General features: G+C 40.8%; 1 non-coding gene across 1 annotated transcript; it reads left to right on the top strand.

Annotated features, from left to right (window-relative positions):
- Nucleotides 1–455: 455 nt before the first annotated feature.
- LOC141618148 (small nucleolar RNA R71) lies at nt 456–562 on the top strand. The gene has a single exon (XR_012531317.1). It is a non-coding gene; the product is annotated as a small nucleolar RNA R71 (small nucleolar RNA).
- Nucleotides 563–6,966: the final 6,404 nt, after the last annotated feature.

Here is a 6,966-nt window from a genome sequence, read left to right as displayed (position 1 = left end):
TTGAATAAGGGGTACCACTTTTGTAAGCTTGGAAAGCATTCACTTGTTCGGTTGTTCCCCTACACTCACTTGAGTCATGACCCAAAGTTCCACAATTCTCACATATCCCGCTTGGGATTGATGAGGATGCCGTCATGGCATTGACATGATGCTTCGATGATTTTGAGTTTTCCTCAAGTCTAGCCATAGCTTGTTCAAACTTCAAGTTGATTGTGTCAATGTGAGCACTAAGTTGAGCACCCAATTGAGTAACGGAGTCCACTTCATGCTTTCCTCCTCTAGTAGCCTTGCGAGGTCTACTATATTGTGAGTTATGGACCGCCATTTCCTCAATCTTGTTCCATGTTTGATTGTCATCAACTTCGGTGAACATTCCATTGGATCCCATATTGAGAATGTTCCTAGAATCTTCATATAAACCATTCCAAAATTGTTGCACCAAAAACCATTCGCTAAGTCCATGGTGAGGACATGAGCGACAAATTCCCTTGAACCGCTCCCAAGCTTCATACAAAGACTCTTCATCCCTTTGCTTAAAACCCGTAATTTGAGCTCTTAGCATGTTGGTCTTTTCCGGTGGGTAGAATTTTTTGTAGAAAGCTAGAGCCAACTTCTTCCAAGAATCTATTCCAAGGGTGGCCTTATTAAGGCCCTTCAACCATTGCTTTGCGGTGCCGATTAAGGAAAAAGGAAATAAGACCCATCTAATTTGGTCTTGAGTCACGCCCGTTTGAGAGATAGCATCACAATAATCACAAAAGGTTTCCATATGAGAATGAGGGTCCTTACTAGGCATCCCCCCAAATTGGCTCCTCTCAACTAGTTGGATGAAGGCGGACTTGGCAATAAAATTTCCGGTGAGATGTTGCGGTGTAGGAGTACCATTTGGTAGATTCTCCTCGGTGGGTACGGAGTGTGACGAGAATTTTGGCATTGTAGGTGGATTTTGTGGGGTATTGTGTAATGGGTTTTCTTCTCCTTCTATTGCGAAAGGATTGACAAACTCACTAATGGGTTGAACAACTTCACCAACACCTCTCAAATTCCTCCTAACAAGTCTCCTATTGTTCGTCAAGGTTCTTTCGATTTCACGGTCAAAAGGTAACAATTCACTTTGTAACCTTCTAGACATGCAAAATATCAAACAACTCAAAAATAATTAGAACAAACCTTGAGGAGTTTTACTTCCTCAAGGCGAATAAAGACACAACTAATAACAAAAAGGAAATCTAAATCAAACAAACACCGTCCCCGGCAACGACGCCATTTTTTGATCGGTCCGTTTCGTATTCACAAATAAATAGATGTGGTCGTTGGTCACGGTCGAATCAAAATACAATTTATAGCTTAACAAGCAACTCTACAATTAGTAAAGAGGCAAGTAAAGGTCGGATCCCAAGGGACGGGAGATGAAATGAGATTTCTATTGTAACTAGTGGTGTCTAAGGGGTGTCACAAATTGGGTTGATGTAGAAGGTTACTAAACTAGAATAACAATGAAAATAAACAAGCAAGATAAATTAAAGGGGGTGTAAACAATTGATTAAAGGCACTAGGGTGTCATGGGATCATAGGGGAATCATGGGATATGATCATACAAACATGTTCTCAAATTATAAGCAAGCAATTATTGTTGTGATGGATTGAGTTGGGTTATATCTTACAATCCTAGGAAAGTTTGGGTCCCGGAGCCGAATCGATTAGATTGTACAACACCTACAAGTCGACTTAATCTTCCCTACTCAACAACATGCATGGTCTAATGAGACTCAAGTTGGGTTATGTCTTACAAGCCTCATTGAAAAGATAGGAGATGATAGTAAATGCAAGGATTCATAGGCTTAGCATTTCATCAAACATAACGTGTGCATGAGTTGAGATCAAAACAAGCAAGCAAATAAAACATGAAAGCATATTAATTTAAGCATGAATCATTCCCCATGTTGGTTTCCCCTAATCACCCATTAACCCTAGCTAAGAGACTACTCACTCATCATCATTTTGAACATGCTAGCAAGGTTGCCAATCATACCAACATAGTGAAACATGATGAATAAATGGAAGTAATTAACAATAATTAAAAAGGGATTAAGAGATTATACCTACTAGTGATTCCAATAGTAAAGCAAGAATAATAGAAGTACTTGAATGCTAGATTGAGAGGTTGTCAATCTCCCAATAATAACCCAAATAATCTTCAATTACCCAAAATAAAGGATGAACAAAAGAGAGATTAAAGAACTAAAACTTGGATTAAAACTTGATTAATACTTGATTACAATATTGAAGAGAGATTTGATTGATATTAACTACACTAATTATTGATAAGCAGAACATGCTCCTCTAATTAGACTAATGGGGTATTTATAGTGAAAATTAGGGAGGATGCATTAGGGTTAACTAAGGGCTAAACTAGTAATTACACTTTTTAAGTTGAGCAAGGAGAAGCCGGTATTTTTGGAGAGAAGGGCTTCTCTTTTTGTAGCTTGAAGAAGACAAACCGTGCTGTGAAGGAATCCGGGCGGATTAAGGTCGGGACGGCCGGATTTGGGCGATGGAATCCGAGCGGATTCTGGGGAATCCGGGCGGATTCTTTGAGGGGAATCCGAGCGGATTCTTTGAGGGGAATCCGAGCGGATTCAGCTGGGACGCTTCGGATTGTGCAAGGGCGGGACGGGCGGATTGTTGACAATCCGCTCGGATTGTCAGTCAGCGTGGTAACTCCTTCTTTTCTTCCCTTTTCTTCATAAATTCCTTGGGGATTTCCTTGGGGACTCAAGGATCTTTTCTCAACATTGCTCTTCTACCATGATATGTACAAAGGCCTTCTAATCTTGTCCCTCCTTGATGCTTGGTCATTGAATTTGATCAATTTAGTCTTGATTTGCCATGAAAATGCAAGATTCTTACTCCTTTCCTGCCAAGGGATCAAAATCTCAAGGAATATGCAAAACAAAGAACTAAAGATAAGAAATGACCCAAATAAGCACTAAAAAGCATGGAAACAAGGGTAATTCGGGGGCTAAATATGTGCCAATTATGGTCACATCAGCATATCATGGCATACATGATTGATCCTATAGCTGAGGCATAAGGAATCCGTGTCATGCGCTCTTTCTCTTCCGGTGTCTCTGGTGCCTGAGACTTGCTCAAATGCACCCCTGGAGCCATAGGAAGAAACCCCTTTTTGGAGTTAGTCATGCTGAATCTCTCTAGGATCTTGTCTATGTAAGACTCTGGCGAGAGATAACATCCGACGTGATCTATCTCGATAGATACGGATGCCCAAAATTCTTTGTGCCTCACCCAGATCTTTCATCTGGAAATGGTTCTTCAACCATACTTTTACCGAAGTTAAGAGAGGTATGTCATTCCCAATCAGGAGTAGAATGTCATCTATGTCATGTTCCTCGACCATACCAATGTATCTGTCCGGAGGAATAGAGACTCTACCCGACCTCCTAGGTTCCCCAGGAATATTAACCGCAGCCGGGACTGAAGGAACTGGTTCCTCCAATGGTTGCTCGGTATTTGGTTCTGGAATCTCCGACAAGTCGAAGGTTCTATCACTCTTTGCATTCTCAAGAAAGTCCTTCTCTAAGAATGTCGCACTAGCCGCAACAAATACACGTTGTTCGGTTGGCGAATAGAAGTAATGACCAAGTGTTCCTTTAGGATAACCTATAAAGTATGTCTTGACCGATCGCGGGCTGAGCTTATCCTCGTATCTCCACTTGACATAAGCCTCGCAGCCCCAAACCCGTATAAAGGACAAGTCAGGGACCGTTCCCTTCCATAGTTCATATGGAGTCTTGTCAACAGCTTTAGACGGACTTCGGTTAAGTATTAGAGCAGCCGACAGAAGAGCATAACCCCATAATGAGTCAGGCAACACGGTGTGACTCATCATGGATCGAACCATATCAAGTAGTGTTCGATTTCTCCGTTCGGACACACCATTCAACTGAGGTGTTCCAGGTGGAGTTAACTGTAGGGCAATCCCACAGTCCTTAAGGTGTTGATCAAACTCGTGAGAAAGATACTCGCCACCACGGTCTGAGCGCAGTGTTTTAATCTTTCTTCCCAGTAGGTTCTGTACCCGATTCTGGTATTCCTTGAATTTCTCAAAGGATTCACTTTTTTGCTTTATTAAGTAGACATAGCCATCTCTACTTAAATCGTCCGTGAAATTGATGAAATACCTATAGCCTTCTCGTGCGGTGATTGACATAGGCCCACACACATCCGTATGTCTGAGTCCTAATAGGTCAGCAGCGCGCATTCCAAAACCTTTGAAGGAAATTCGAGTCATCTTACCGATGAGACATGATTCACACGTGCCAAATGATTGAAAATCAAAGGCCGAGATAGCTCCATTCTTTATGAGCTGTTTTACGCGTTTCTCATTAATGTGTCCCATACGGCAGTGCCATAGATACGTTTGATCTTTGTCACCAACCTTTAACTTTTTATTCATTACGTATAATATTTCGGTGGTCTGATCTATAACATAAATTCCATTCATGGAGACTGCAAGCCAAAAATCATATCGTGTAATGAGAAAATGCAATTATTATTCTCTATTACAAATGAAAAACCAAGTTTGTCAAGTGCAGAAACTGAAATAATGTTTTAGAAAGACTGGGTACATAATAGCAGTTATATAAAAATAACTCAAATCCGCTAGGAAGCTGGATCACGTATGTTTCCCTCGAGACGGCAGCCAATCGTGCTCCATTCCCGATACGCAGGTCCACCTCACCCTTTACGAGGGGTTCGATGTTCCGGAGCCCCTGCACATGATTACACAGATGAGAACCAAAACCAGTATCTAGTACCCAAGTTCCGTAACTTGCGTGGTTAATCTCAATCATATGAATAAAAGTACAAAAGGATGAAGACATACCAACAGGTTTAACGCGACCTGCTTTTATGTCCTCATGGTAAATAGGACATGTACGCCTCCAATGCCCAGTCTTGTGGCAATGATGGCATTCCATGTTATCGGTTTTGCTCTTTGTCGTGCCTGATGAGTTACTTGCCTCACCAGGCCCACTCTTACCTGACCCTGACTTCTTGAACTTCGGTTTGCCTACTGCTAGGTCTGCTTGAGCTTTGCCCTTACCCTTGCCCTTGTTTGTTACAACGAGAACATCTTGTTTCATGCTCCCACTGAACTTCATGTCCTTCTCGGTGCATACGAGAAGGGAGTGCGATTCATGGGGACTTTTCTTCAAATCATTCATATAGTAATTAGCTCTAAAGAGCGCAAAACCATCGTGGAGTGAATGAAGCATGCGGTCAATCACAATGTTCTCGCTGATTTTACAATCAAGCGCCTCCAGTCTCTCGACATTCTCAATCATGTTGAGAATGTGTGGGCTAACCGGTTGGCCCTTCTGGAGTCTCGCATCAAAGAAGCGAGTGGTATGCTCATAGGTCACGATTCTCGGTGGTTTCGAGAATTCCTTAGTGAGCGTGGTGAAAATCTTGTTTGCACCTTGGGCTATGAAGCGTTTCTGCAAATTGGGTTCCATTGCAAAAATGAGTACGTTCTTCACCGCACCCGCTTCCATACAGAAATAATTAAACTTGGCGATCTCGTTAGCTCTAGCCGTGGGACCTGGGTTTGGCAGGATGGGCTCTATTAGATATTTGAGCTTCCCGTCAGTAGCGGCAGCATTCCGTAATGCCGCCTCCCAGTCCGCGAAGTTTGATCCATCATTCTTCAGTCGAGTAGACTGATTCATCTGATACATGAAGATCCGAAGCCAGGACTCACGGTCCAATGTGGCACTTGGCATTGGGTCGTTAGTAGGACTAGCCATATTGTTATTAGCAGTTTAAAAGTTCGTGATCTACACTGAAAAAGAAAGGAAAACAAAAACGAAATAAGCAACTCATCGAGGTGATTTAGGTCTATTAAAATTCATTTTAATCGTGTAGACTCATTGCACTTGCATAATTGATCTCCTTCAAGAATAATACAAGTGATCCCAAGACTCAATTTCTGTAAATTGATAAGCCAACTGTTTAGCTAGTTCTTCCGTAAAAACTCTTGGTCGATAGATTTCCGTAAATCCTATATATAGTCCACCATAATCACAGGATCGTACGAGTGACCATAGTGTTGAGATAAAATAGGTCAATCGGTTCCAACTTACCCGACGTAGAAGGGGTCATATTATGCCTACCGACGAAGAAGGGATTCATTGGAGTTTGACCTATAAAGACTATTCTCAATTTTTGGTTATACGAGGAAGATCCCATCAACTTAGTTTTAATTCATTTTAAGTGAACGAATAACTAGCATTACGTGAATGAATTAACTTAGGCGATGGCTTAAAAAAAAGATCGTGTGACATAAGAATGTCATAGAAAACTAACGCGTGACCTCTATATGAGTCAGTTTTCATGCAAATATTAGGTGGTTTGGTTTTTAGGCGGAATATGATGCAATCTATCGTTACGATAAAATAAATAAAAGAATGCAAAACGTAAATAAAAAGTCCTAGTGTGGCCTATCCTAGTAAAAAGAACATAATACAACTTTGGAATCCACCGTTGGACCCGAGAAGCTTGTCTTGATGTTCCATCTTTATCCATGTAGCGGGAGTGAGCATCCGATCTCCATCTTTGGTCTTCTCAAAATTACAATTAAAATTTACAAAAATAAACCTATTTACATTCTAAATAATAACTGTAATTACGAGGGAAAAATCAAAATGGAGATACGAGATCTCAAAATACAACCAAGACCGTGTTCCATCATTACGGTAACACGTTCTACTAAGGCCACACTAAGTTACAACTGTTTGTAAAATTAAATACGTAATTTAAACATACAAGGCATTTAAAATAACGATAAATAAAAATGCATCAACTAAAAAAAATTTATTCGTGACATAATTCCGTAATTATGTTAAATTTATCCAAACCACCAAAGATAATTAAAATTATGTGATA

The sequence above is a fragment of the Silene latifolia genome, chromosome 1, assembly GCF_048544455.1.
Source record: "Silene latifolia isolate original U9 population chromosome 1, ASM4854445v1, whole genome shotgun sequence".
Taxonomy (NCBI): Eukaryota; Viridiplantae; Streptophyta; class Magnoliopsida; order Caryophyllales; family Caryophyllaceae; genus Silene; species Silene latifolia.
Note: the sequence above shows the minus strand (reverse complement) of the source record. Positions and strands in the feature narration are given on the sequence as shown.